This window comes from Falco peregrinus, chromosome Z, assembly GCF_023634155.1.
Source record: "Falco peregrinus isolate bFalPer1 chromosome Z, bFalPer1.pri, whole genome shotgun sequence".
NCBI lineage: Eukaryota > Metazoa > Chordata > Aves > Falconiformes > Falconidae > Falco > Falco peregrinus.
The window spans coordinates 27,634,789-27,648,319 of NC_073739.1; the positions used below are offsets into that span (position 1 = coordinate 27,634,789).

General features: G+C 46.9%; 1 protein-coding gene across 5 annotated transcripts in view; it reads right to left on the reverse strand.

The window, feature by feature from the left end:
- Nucleotides 1–12,495, reverse strand: part of PAM (peptidylglycine alpha-amidating monooxygenase) — a 152,679-nt gene extending 140,184 nt beyond the window's left edge. For 2 of the 5 annotated variants that reach the window (XM_055790791.1, XM_055790792.1), the window contains exon 1: nucleotides 12,356–12,495. The gene's annotated coding sequence lies outside the window, so the exon portion shown is untranslated. The remainder of the gene's footprint in view (nucleotides 1–12,355) is intronic. The other 3 variants (XM_055790790.1, XM_055790795.1, XM_055790794.1) reach the window with 3 other exon arrangements.
- Nucleotides 12,496–13,531: the final 1,036 nt, after the last annotated feature.

The window sequence follows — 13,531 nt, forward strand, 5'->3', positions numbered from 1 at the left end:
TATTCAGAGAACCCATTCCCCCCTTCAACAGCCCCATCTGGTCAGTGAAAATGCCTGACAGGTCCCAGGGAATGACAGCTGGTTAATGATTACTGAACAAGGCTGCCCCACAGTCAGAGCTGCAGTACCCAGTATTATGACTCCTCCAGCAAGATGTATGTGGAGCTGCGGCATGTTGCATGGGATCCAGTGAAGGCTTTCTTTGGCATTCCAGCTGCTTATGAACCACAGAAGCAACCTGCATGCTCATGCTGGGGTCAGCAGTACACCTTCACAGTACTGCCTCAGATGTATCCACACAGCCCCATGATTTGCCATGGGCTGTTCCATGCGGTATTTTTAGGCTAAAAGCTACTTGTAAGCCTTTCAAGCTCAAAGCCCTAGTATTGGATGAGGAAATGGCTTATGTTACTTCCCCACACTGTAAATCACTCAGCTACGCGGATGACGTTATCCATATCACTGAGGGGACCGCCGGTCCCATTGATCAAGAAGTGGGAAAAGCGTCAAGTAATGTTACCGAGGCAATGCAAAATCACGGTCGGGAAACTAATCCCAAGAAAATTAGAGAGCTGCCACAGAAGTAAAATTTGGCAGAAAAACTTGGCAGGGACTTCACAAAGCGATGCCTGAATCAGCTAAACAAATCATACTTTATATGGTAGAAATGCAGAGCAAAGTAGAAACACAGAAGATTATTGGTCTTTATGGGTTTCAAAGACAATTTATACTATATCTGGCCCAGATACCGAGTTCATTATATAATACAGTAAGAAGGGGGTGGGGCGGCAAAAAAAGATACCTGTTCTTTCCAGAAGAAAAGATAAGAGCCATTTCTGAACAAGCAAAAAAAGTAGTTTCCCATGCAGCAGTTTTAGGCTAAAACTACTAATAAGCCTTTCAAGCATAAAGCCCTAGTATTGGATGAGGACATGGCTTACTGAAGTCTCTGGCAGCATGGGGACAGGTGACACATACTGCCAGGCTTTTTGTCTCAGAGGTTGCCCCCATCTGTGCAAAACTACAACTTTGGGCTGCTTGTTCAGCACCAGCTGGAACAGAAACAATCACCCAAGAGACAAAGGTTACTGACAGCAGGGCTCCCTATTTTACAGTGGATACTGTAAAATTACTCCAGTCAGTAAAGCGGGAAGACACAACAGACTAGCATTGTGAAATGGAAGTGATCCATTTCTACACTTAACTTTGTTTGGGCTGGGAGAGGTAAGTGCCTTACAGGAGAAAACGACACAAATTAGCATGGACAATGATGGTGTGCCTCTACCACATGGACTGCCTCTTATCTTGGGCACAGAAGGCCCCACCAGAGAAGCAATTAACCCAAGAGCAGAATATATGGCTCACCAATGGATCAGCAAGATACAAGAAAGACAATGCAGTGGAAAGCAGCAGCCTTTGAAATGGCCGGGCAAACCTTCCTAATCCATCAAGGGAAGGGGGCAGCAGCCAGCAGGTTGAACTGATGGGTGCAACTATGGCGCTGGAAGAACCACCAGGTTCAGAAACATTTATACTGACTCAGGCAGTACGTAAAGGTCTCAAACTGTGGGCTAGTAAATGACAACCAGATGACTGGATGATACACAGTAAACTTCCTTGGTGGCAGAATTTCGTTAAGACTAGAGAGCAATGCAAAACCATTGCTCTCTGGGTAAGACATGTAGATGCCTACACTTCACATCATGGTGAGCCAGAGTAGAAACACAGTGCTGTTGCTGATCAGGCATCTAAGGTACATACTTCTGCAATATCCCCCCAATGAGGAAGCACTAGCTGAGCAGGCTCATAAAAAGTCAGGTCATTAAGGGATAGCTGCTACCTACAAATGGGGACAAAACATAGGCTTTCCTTGCACCAGAGAGGCCATTCAAAATGCCTTTCAAGAATAGCAGGTGGGCATATTAATAGAAGCAAGAAAACCACCACAACAGCCTTATGGAAAGACAGAGCACTGAGTGACCCCAGGCCACACCTAAAGGACATTACATTGGGCCATGTCCAAAAGGCCAGGCTTTGTAATCAAGTGGTGATGGCTGATACATGTACAATCACCTGGCTGTACTGCCTTCTTCCCAGGCCAACCAGAAGGCCACTATGAAAGGCCTTCACTTTTTAAGCCAATGGTCAGGTATTCCTACTTGTATTAAATCATAATGGTTGTCATTTCCAGAACCAATGGTCCAGCAGTGGGGTGGTGAAAACGAGGTAGCATGGTCTATCACAGGGGTCCTCACACTTTTTAACCAGGGGCCGGCGCGGATGCAGTGGCAGGCAGCCATCTGCGGCTGCTTGGTTTCCCCCCCCAACCCCCGGTGGTGGGAGCGGGGGGGTCTGTAAATACCAGGGGCCGGATTGAGGACGCTGGGGGGCCGTATCCAGCCCACGGGCCGTAGTCTGAGGACCCCTGGTCTATCAGATATCCCGTCAACCTTGTGAAGCCAGTTTAGTAAAGCATACTAATGCCTTACAAAAAAAAAACCCAATAACTGACTCCTTCCACCCACCCACCCACACTCTGGCGGAATTAGCCAAGAGTGTTAGCACAAGCATTAATAAATCCAAGTAACAGGGCAGGAGTCCCAGGCTACAACACTTACAAACTATCATTAGGCCATCACCATGCAGCAATGCACATCAGGTTCCTGTCCGAAACTGAAGAGGGCTGTATCTTGGCACTAGATAGACAATCCTGCTTATAGTGATCCCTGCCAAGACACCAGCCCGGGTGCTGGGGGCTACATTCTCAATGTCAGAACACTCAACCTATACTCCTTTAATATGATCTGCAACATACATCTCATAAAAAAGTTGTACATCCCTTGTGTTTTGCAGAAAGCAGATACAGATATGCCTCCCAGGAAGTTTCAGCACTGCACTAGCCTGCAGCACTACCTGTTGGCACCCTGTGGGTTACAGGGATGATGCAAGTCCCACCTGCCCAGTGTATTTCTGGGCACAATGGACACTCTGCTGGGAACCAAAAGGCCCATTTTATGAAATGTCTGTGCTGGTCAACATCCAAGGATGCCAAGAAAGGGAGCCTTGGAAATGTGTGTGTTCGTGAAAACCCCACGCCTTGATGATCCTTGCAGATCACTTTATTAACTAATGCTACGTACTGCTACCTCTTACAGAGAGAAATACAGATTATTCTCACCAGTAAGAGCAACTATCTTTCTTTCATACAAACTACTATGTTAAAACATCTTTGGCGTGATAGAGTTATTAAGGTCCATTCCACAAAAGAAAGACCATAATAATTCACTGTCACTACCATCACAGCTTGTGACACATGGAAAATATGAAAGATAATTGTCCTTCCCAAGTAAATTATAAAGGCAATTTCTTATGGGAATTAAAAGGTATTTTCAAACAAATCACTCCGTCTTATTAACTAAGAATTTAAGCCTACTCTAGATTTTGAGATCACATCCTGAAGAAACACATTTTCAGGCCTGCAATGCTACTGTCAGCAAAAACAGCCTCAAGCCATTGCTAGAGTTGGACCCTTACCATGTATCAACAGGTTGACTCAGAACCCCCAGAGGAGCTTTTCTCTTCTCTTCTCTGTGAATCTCCAGAACACTCATTTAACACAAGTTTGGAGAACTGTTACTTTAACTAAACAGACTTAGTGATCCAAGTATGTGTATTTTACAGTCTCTTGTAACATCCTTACAGAGAAACTGGTGAAATACGGTCTAGAAAAACAATCAGGTGGACTGGCTGAACTGTAGCAAGCAGTGGCACAAAGTCCACGTGGAGGCCAGTCACTAGTAGTGTATCCCAGGAGTAAATGCTGGCTTCAATCCTGTTCAACATTTCCATTAATGATCTGGGTGGTGGGGTAAAGTCCACCCTCAGCAAGTTTGCAGATAACTCCAAGTGGGGAGGAGTGGCCAATACAGCAGAGGGTCATGCAGCCATTCAGAAGGGCCTGGACAGGCTGGAGAAAGGGGCCAACATGAACCTCATGAAATTCAAGCAAGGAAAACGTGAAGTTCTGCATATGGCAGGGGCAAGCCCATGCACTAGTACAGGCTGGAGGGTGACCAGCTGGCAAGCGGTTTTGCAGTAAAGGCCATGCAAGACAAGGTGAATAGGAGCCAGCAATACGCACTCATGGAAAAGGCAGCCAGGGGCATCCTGGGCAGCTCGATTAACAGCATCACCAGCAGGTTGAGACAGGCGATCCCTCAGCCTTCAGTCAGCAATGGCGAGGCCACACCTGAGGTGCTGTGTCCAGTTGTGGACAACCAACACAAAAGAGACATAGACATACTGACACAAGTCCAGAAAAGGGCCACAAAGATGACTGTGGGATTAGAGCATCTGCCGTGTGAGGAGAGGTGGGACTGTTCATAGCCTGAAGAGAAAGAGGCTTGCTGGGGAGGGGCTGAAACTTTATCATTACATATAAATACCAGATTTATCAGCATGGGGTGAAAGCAAGAAAAGAGTGCCAGACTTTTCTCAGTGGTGCCCACTGACACGACGAGGCAATGGCCATAAACTGAATCGCAAGAAATTCTGTCTGAACAAAAGAAAACACCTGCTTACTACAAGGGTGGTCAAACATAGGGAAAAGCTGCCCAGAAAAGCTGTGGAGCTTCCATTCATGGCTCAAAACCTGGCTGAACACAGTCCTGGGCAACCTGATCTAGCTGACCCTGCCTAACTGGGGGTGGGTGGGGTTGTGTGTTACACTGTGTGATCGCCAAAGGCTCCTTCCCACCTCAACCATCCTGTGATTCTGTATTAATCTCACAGGAAGAAAGACAAGAGAGACAGTCAAAGAAAAAAAATATTAAAAAAGGGTTAGCAAGGGCATTTTCGCTGTCAAAAAGAAACAAAACTAGAAATCACTTTCACATGTAATAAATAAAATAAATAAAAGTTGTTATATACAAATAGCTTTTATAGGAACGGCTATGTATCACAGAAAGTTCTTCTGAAAGAACTACATTAATTTAACATACTTAAACTAATAATTTTGTGATCAAAATGCATTAACACTGTTTCAATACAAACACCAGTAAACAAGCAGAAAGCAAAAGCTGTTTTAAGTCAGGATAAAAAAGATACATTAAAATCCACCAGAAATCCTTAATCTCTTCTATAACGAGATCTGTATTCTTAGTACCATGCAATCCAGCTCCTTAACTTGAGTACAGGGTACAACATGCTTGTGAAAGGAATTACAACCAACCGAATGTAGTCAGTCTGAATATAAATAATCCATGGAAAACTAAAGAATATAGATAGAAGACTACAAAGGAGCACTGCTAACTTAAAACGAACAGTAGTTTTCATAATTTTTTTTCTCCTCTTTAAATGGACTGCTGTAAGCATGCATGGCTAACTTCATCAGTTTTCAAGTTCCTTTTCTTCGCTGCTGAAAATACCCACCTTAAAGGCCCACAAATGAGGTTCAAGGAGAAAAGAACTCCATTAAAAGAAGATGACTTGTAAAGCAAAATAAACACTGGCATTCCAGAATCAAAAATAGTCCCAAAGCAATAAGCACTGTTGTTGTGGACAAAACACTGGATTATAACCAACCTCAGTACCTGAACAGATGTAAAAGTGTGGTTTCACAAAGAGTTGACTTAACTGGCAAGGGGTACAGGGAGGAATCATAGATGACACACACAGTTATCTGCTTCTAAAAAAAAAAAGGCTATAGCTTCCTAGAAAGATGTGGATGAAGAAGGTAAGTATAACTGTATCACTGATGCTGGATTATGAACGCACATTAATGAACCTCACAGAACAAAGCACCCAGCTATATTCAATAATTACTGATGTAATCTTTTAAATGCCTGTTAACAAAGACATGAGGAGTAACACATTTGCTGCAACACAGGCTATAGAGATGACCCAGTTCAGTCCATCTTTCCTGTCTCCTCTCTTCTCCTTCTCTACCCCGCTTCACATTACCCTAATCTTCAATCTTCCAATTTTTCACCTCAATTGTTTTGGTCAATAGTTCATATAAGCTCTCCTCCTATTCCAGCCTTCCAGTTCCTCACCTGATGCACATCCTTGTTAGCCCATCCCCAGACTTCACAGGATTTCTCTTTCTCCTGGCTGTACATCCCCACTGGGTCACGGGCCCAACAGTATCTACAGATGCTACTTTTCTCTCCACACGGGCTTGCTTCAACAGACTTACCTTCCTCTCAACTCCTCCTCTTCTCCTCAGTCCACCTACTTCTCCTCAAGCTCTCTTCTAATACCAGCTTCTTGATTCTCTATTCTCTTCACAGCAAAGCAACACCTCAACCCTGACATTGAAGACTTCACCACCAATACTTAAGTTGTCAATATTATAAGATACAGACCTCAGAAACTTGTGGGAAGCATCAGACAGCCTTTTTAAGTATACAAGGCTGACCATCATCCTGCAGTTTAGAAATGCACCTTGAAGCTACTTCTATTTAACATCTATGTACCTGTAGATGAATTAGTTTCACTAAAAGTGCTCTTAATAAAACAGAATCAGAGAGGTGGCGAAATGGAACAGATTCTGACATAAAGAACAGAGACAGAGGGAAATGAAAAATGGAGTGTCAGAAGAAATGAAATATGAACTTACTCACATTATCTTGGCAGATTATACCATCTCTCTGATGAAATACAAGATCCTTCCCCCAGATAAAAGAAAATGCAGTAGAGCTGGTCTGAGGGACAGGGGGGAATTCAGAATATTTTCATCCATACCACAACATGGAAAATTAGTAAACACGAAGAAACTGGATTAGAAGATGTAATAATAAAATAAAATAAATAGATTAAAAATCAGTATGACTAGTTAAACAAAGACAACTGAAACTAGCATCAGAACAAGCGTGAAGTGATAGCGTTTCATTAACTAGAAGTGTTTCTAAACTATAGCCTTAGTATTTGCATAAAGGAAACTGGCACAAAATATAGGAGAGAACATAGAGGACCTGCTGAAGCAGGGCTGAGGAGGTACTACTCATTCACAGGGAGATCAGAGTACCGTAAAAAAATAAATGGGTAATTTTGAGAATGAAAACAACAAAAGTATCTTTTTTTTAACATCTGCTTTTATGTCAAACACTTCAGGACTGTCTACTCTTACCCACCAGTTTATCAGCTGGAAAGAACAGGTGTACCAGGTGATTAATGATCACAGCTACTATGATGTTCTCACAAGTAATGAACAGCAACAATAAAAAGCAACTTTAAGGGGTATTTTGTAATTTAAACTTCTCTCCATTGCAGATCTGCTTATACTAGAGTTACTGTCTTAATCAAGTGCAGTCCCAGTCAATACACACAAGAAAGATGTATTCAAATTGTAGGCAGTAGGAAAAAGGGATACTGGAATCACAGAATTACAGAATACCTTCAAGTTGGAAGGGACCTATAAGAATCACTAAGTCCAACTCCCTGCTCCTCATAGGACTACCTAAAACTAAGACCATACAACTAAGAGAGTCACCCAGATGCTCCTTGAACTCTGACAGGCTTGGTGCCATATCCAGTTCCCTGGGGAGCCTGTTCCAGGGACCAACCACCCACTCAGTGAAGAACCTTTTCCTAATGTCCAGTCTGAGCTTCCCCCAACACAGCTTCATTCTATTTCTCTGTGTCCTGTTGCTGGTCACTGGAAAGAGATCAGCACCTCCTCCTCCTCCACTTCCCCTCCTGAAGAAGCTGTAGACTGCAATGAGGTCACCCTGTAGCCTTCTCTTCTCTAAGCTAAGCCCAACAAGCTCTTAATTTTCCCAGTATGTAATGAAACAAAGCCAGCCTGGATTGTTCAGCCTAGCAACGTAAAGTAAACATGATTGCTCGCTATAAATAAACCCAAGTATATACCAACCACAGGAAAAGAACTAAGAATTAAGCTACTGAATGATACTAAATGAGAACAAATGAGTATATGAAGGCTGTGTATAATTTAGGCTGGAAATTAGAAGGACATTTTTGAAACAAGCCAGAGAGGGTATGCTGTGGATCACCAATTTTAAGATGAATAATTGTTTTGTCACATGGATTGAAAGACATTATTTATAAGCCTGCAACAGAAAGCAAACATACAGCCAATAAAGTTCAACGTGAACATTTCTTCATAATCCCCTTTTGTTCCCAAGTATGAAAGACTAATAATCCCTTTTTGTTCCTCAGTATGAAAGACCTGAGGCATACACTACCACAGAAGACTGAAAAGGAGTAGGCTACCTGCAACATCCAATGGGAGTGTTAGAAGCAAGCTTTTTTTTTTTTTAGAAGTTATTTAAGCCTCAATTAAACCTACACACTAGGGACCATGACAGAGAAAGAGATGATTAAAAAAAAAAAATTATAAACTTTTGAGATACCCTTCCTCTGCAGAGATTTATAGACTAAATATTGTATTAGTACACCAGGACAACGAATGTACAACAGCACAGATTAAAACAGCAGAGCAGGAGTGGGAACAATGGCACACCTGCTGCAAATAAAGAGATCAAGTGGAATCAAGTGGAATCATGAAACATGAAAGAAAGAATACTGGTAACAGAAAGGAACTGGCAGGCACTGGTGGTGTGTGAGACTGTATCACATACATGGAACCACAAATATGCTGTAAGACTCAACATGACTCTTGGCACTCTTTGCCAAAAGGGAACATAAACACAGCAAAGATCATGCAACATCATTAATACTCAAGAATAACCCAAAAGACATGATGAGGACTTGATAGCCAGCATCCCTTGCTCTACTTGTAACTGCACGTAAACCTGGCCAGACTGATGAGATACACATCTGTCCTGGTCTTCATCAACGTAGGACTGCAAAAGCATGGATATGAAGGATGAACGAAATCTGTGAGATAACAAGTTACTGAAACTTGTTCTGTCCAAAATAAAAGTAGTTTTTCCTTTTATCCAGTGATCCATTGTGAGCTGCTGCACTTTAAACTCTTTCAGTTCATCTGTTTACACATCCTGTTTGGCTGTTGCAGAACCACAGTATCTTAAAACAGACCATTTGCCAAGTGACATCTGTTGCATAAAATATAGCTAGTTCATCACTGCAGCGGTAACAGCCTAGGTTATTGTTTACGGTCTTTCAGTTTCAGCAAAAGACTTTTTTTTTTCCTTTGTGTAAAATTACGGATTCCTCTAATTTCAGTGGTTTCATTAAAAATAATACAACACATTGATGGGTAGAAGAAAGCAAGAAAACCTGTTACTTACAAAGTACGGTAAGCGTTCACAGTGCATGGAGTGCTGCTACAACAGAACTCTTCCAACTCACGACTGCAAAGTGTCTTCCTTAGAGGTCGGGTAGCTTGTTTCTATTAACTAAATCAGAAAAGCTTGCTTGCTTTCTTTTGGCATTTCTTCATATATAATCTGCATGTATCCTTTCAAAAGCTACTTTTACATTTCATTTACATTCTCACATAGAGATGAATAAAATTCTCTATGCAACCTGTTTCTCAAATATAGTAATAAAAGCAAAAATTGAAATGCACATCCGAGGAGCAGTAAGTTTCAAAAGCCAGCACTAACCATGAATTTTCTTTTCCCCTGCTTGCCCCCACCCTTTGGTATGTTAAGATTATGCTAGTACTGACAAAGAAAAGTAGTGTAGATATAAACGGGAAGCAAAATTCATGGCTTGTGCTGGCTTTTGAAACTTACTGTTCTTTGGCAGGGAGGTAGTAAAGCTACCATGCAGTATCCTTCAAATATTGCATGTCTCAATGTTTCCACCTCCTTCCAAACTACAGTTTTATCTAGTCAGAAAATATTTAGTTGTGCCTTGGGAAAAAAACCCACCCTGTATCCAAGTTCTGCAGCATGAACAACTAGAACTTCAACTAGGCTTACTAGTCAGAGAACATCCAACAAAAGATAATTTTTCTAGCTTGTTTGGCTTGATTTGTGATACTTTTCAAATCTTTGTTTGCACTAATAGCTGTAATTTTGGATAGTACTATTACATGTATAAGCACCCCAGGAGATTTATTCATCTCAAACATCATCAGTAATGGTGAAATCCAGCTGTGTTAAATGGAAAGTTATAAAGTGACTTTTAAATATACTTTTCATTTCATTGTTCGTGATGTCGTTCTTGAGTAAGCAACACTGATACTTCTGTAAAATGAGGATGGCAGAACAAATCCCAAGCTCTTGGCTGCCTTTGAGCCATGACTACACGTAAAACGGAGTAAGTTTGTCTTCAACATGTATGCATTTTGCACCACAGTTCCTTAGGATTTGTATGTAAGGAATAAAGAAGAAAACTCCTCTCAAAGCAAGTATTTTGTGGTATCAGCTACATGGAGGGAAGTAACTTCCAGAAGAGCAAATTCAATTATATCTTTTTTTATTTGACACCCAGCAGCCTGAAGGTTATCTCACTTGACATGGAAGCAGGAATTGAAATGGTGGGTTTGTATTTTGGATTAGATCTCCGAGATAATTTTGAGCCTGCTTGCATACATGCCTGTGCAGACCTCTACCTCCATTTGTTAAAGGAAGGGTTGTGCGTTCTGTATCTGCTTCTGGCTAACTTGCTAGCTCTTACTTCCTACACTTCTTATTTTCACCTGCACCAGTGATGGCATCACTATAAAAAAGATACCAGCTGAGGACATAAGGATTAAATTCAACCTCCTTTCCATTTTTTCTATCAGCACTAGCTGGCAAACATGCATCACTCTTCCCATAAGGTTATTTTTAAAAACTATCTCCTGGTTTCAGATCTACAGTACAAGACAGACTCCTGGTTTCAGACCTACAGTACAAGACAGAAACATAAGAGTCTAACACATAAATCATCTAAAAAAAATTAAGTTTGGTTAAGATTTTGGGATTAAACTGTAATTTTCTGAAAGCTAGAATTATTACTGATGCTTTTAATGCTGGAACCTGTAAAGACAGAGAAGGAGCACCTCAAATCAAAAAGGAAACGAAAGGCCTTATTCATATCAAGGGGCATATCACAAAGAGACTCTGAATATTAAAATGCCTGTCTTTTTCTGTGCAAACATTTAGTCTTTAATAAGTAACTTAAAAATTCTAATTAATGACAGCGATTCTTCTTTTTTATTGGAACCTGTTAAGAACACGCATCTGCAAGCCTACAGTAGGGAATTAGAAAACAGTCTATGGTAAAACATACCAACTTGCCAATGCCACACCTCCCTGCTGGTGGTCCACAACAAAGTCTGAAAACTGACAGTCAGTTTACAGTCCCAGAAGGGCCTGGGATCCACTCGTTCGTACACCACTTCTCACAGCACAGCCTGTGGCAAGCAGGCTGGCAAGTGAACAGTTATCAGATACTCAAAAGACGAGTAAATCGAAACTGTGAGATACTGACACACAACACTTGCACCTTTCAAAACTATGCATAAGCAGCGGAGGCTTACAAAGAAAAAAAAAAAAAAAGCCACTCCCAGGGACTAATGGAAACCACACCACCGCAGCTCCAACCAGCTGGACATCGAGACTTAAAACGCCAACACCTGACTGCCTTCCACGGCGGGACACCTACAGGTGAGGAAATGACGGCGCCAACAGAACCGCGCCGAAGTCCGAGGGAGCTCCGGCTCTCCCGCGTTCAGCCATCTTCCCCATCACCGCGGCAGGCGGCCGGGATGCCACCCCGGCGCACCGCTCCCGAGCTGCGCTGTCCCTTTAAGCCGCAGCCCATGACCAGCGGGAGGAACCGGCCCCCGGGCGGCCGCCCCGCTCCCCCCGCCCGGCGCTGCAAGGGCCGGCGGCGCCCAGCGCCGCAGGAAACTTTGGCGGGAGGGGAGCGCGCCGCGCGCCGGCCGCCCCCTCCGGTGGGCTCCCCCCGCCCGCCTCACAGGCGGCACGGCGCCCCGGCGGGGGGCGGGGGGGGCGCCCGGAGACCTCGACGCGCCCACCCTGTCAGGCACCAGCGGAGCCCCGCCGCCCCCGAGCCCGCAGCGGGCAGGACCGTGCTCCCCCCGCCGCAGGCCCGCAGCCCGCCGCGGGAGAGCCGCACCCGGCAGCGCGACAGCCGCGGGCCCCGGCGGGTTCCAGCGGCCCCCGGGCCGCCCCCCCCGCGCCGCGGCCAGGTGCCCTCCCTCAGGCGCCCGCGGGGAGGCGCCCTCCCGCGAGCAGGGCGGGCCGCCCGGAGCAGCGCGGTGCCGCCACACGTGTGCCCGGGAAGGGGCATCGCAGCCCGGGGAGGCGAGCAGCAGGGCGCCAGCCGGAGCGCAGGGCCCCTCCACCCGAGAAGAGACCGGCTCCGGGTACGGGGCTACGGCAAAGCACCACAACTCCAACTCCCTCTCCCCCCGCCCCCGGGCTACCGCGGAGCGCGTGAAACTCACGGGAGAAAGGCGAGCCGCCCCGCGCCACCAGCTCCCGGCCGAGCCGCCTCCGCACTGCCAGCACCGGCGGCACCGCCAGCACCGGGGGCTGCCAAGCGCCGTCGCCGCGACCCCCCTTCCTGCCGCCTCGCCTGCCCCGCCCCCACGGGACCGCCCGCCCCTGGCGCCCCGCCCCTCGGCCGCGGCCCCGCCCCACCCCGCCCGGCGCGGGGGACGCGGCGCCGCTCACGTCTGCCTGCGCATTTCTCCGGGGAAGCGGCGCGGGGGGCGCTGCGCGTCCCCTCAGCGGCTCCGTTCGGCGCGGGCGGGGGCGACGGCGCGCTCCCGTCCGACGGCGCGGCGGGGTGACGCCGGGAAGGGTCTTGGGGTCAGCCTGGCAGGGTCCTCGCTGTGCGAGCCCAGGGCGGAGGGAACGAACCGCACCGTCCCCTGGCGGTGCGGGAGGCTCGGCTGGCCGCCCGACTTGGCGGCGGCGCCGACCCCGCTTGGCCGCCGGTCTGGGCTCAGACGACCGGGGAAGAGTCGCGGCTCTTGCCGGAAAGCCACTGGTTTCCCTGCGGGTGGGTCGCAGGGGCGAGCGGGGATCCCTCTGCGGGCCGGGGCAGCCCGGGGCGTTCGGGGCTGGCCGCGCTCGCAGGGGCCGCGCCTGTGGGTCAGGGGCCCGTGGGCCCACCAGCCGTCGGTCCCGGAGCAGCGCCGTCCCGTCGCGCCGGGCCGAGGAGGCGGGGGCCGCGGGGCCGCAGGCCGTGTCAGGCGCGGCGGGGGGAGCGCTCAGCAAACGCCCACTGCCACACCGGAGGGGTTCAAAGGCGACCCGCAAGGCCCCGGGACGCGGGGCTTGTGCGCCGGGTGCCTTCGGCGGGCAGTAACGGAGCCCGGCGGGAGCAGCGGCAGGAACCGGGGCGAGCTCGGGCCTTTGCTTCGGGTGAGAAAGTTCGCCCCGTCTAGAGCCGAGGCGGTTTCGGCAGCGGAGCTGCGACAGCCCCCGGCTGACCCCCGGGAGTCACTGACTCAGGGCGACCGGGAGCCAGAAGAAGGGCAGCCTCCGAGGGTGGGTGCCGGGAGCGGCACAGCCAGTTACTGTAACGAAAGGCAGACATGCTGGTTGTTGTTAGAAGCTTGTTGAACTCTACTGTACTTGAGTGAGATGATGATTTCCGTGGAATTCGTAACATA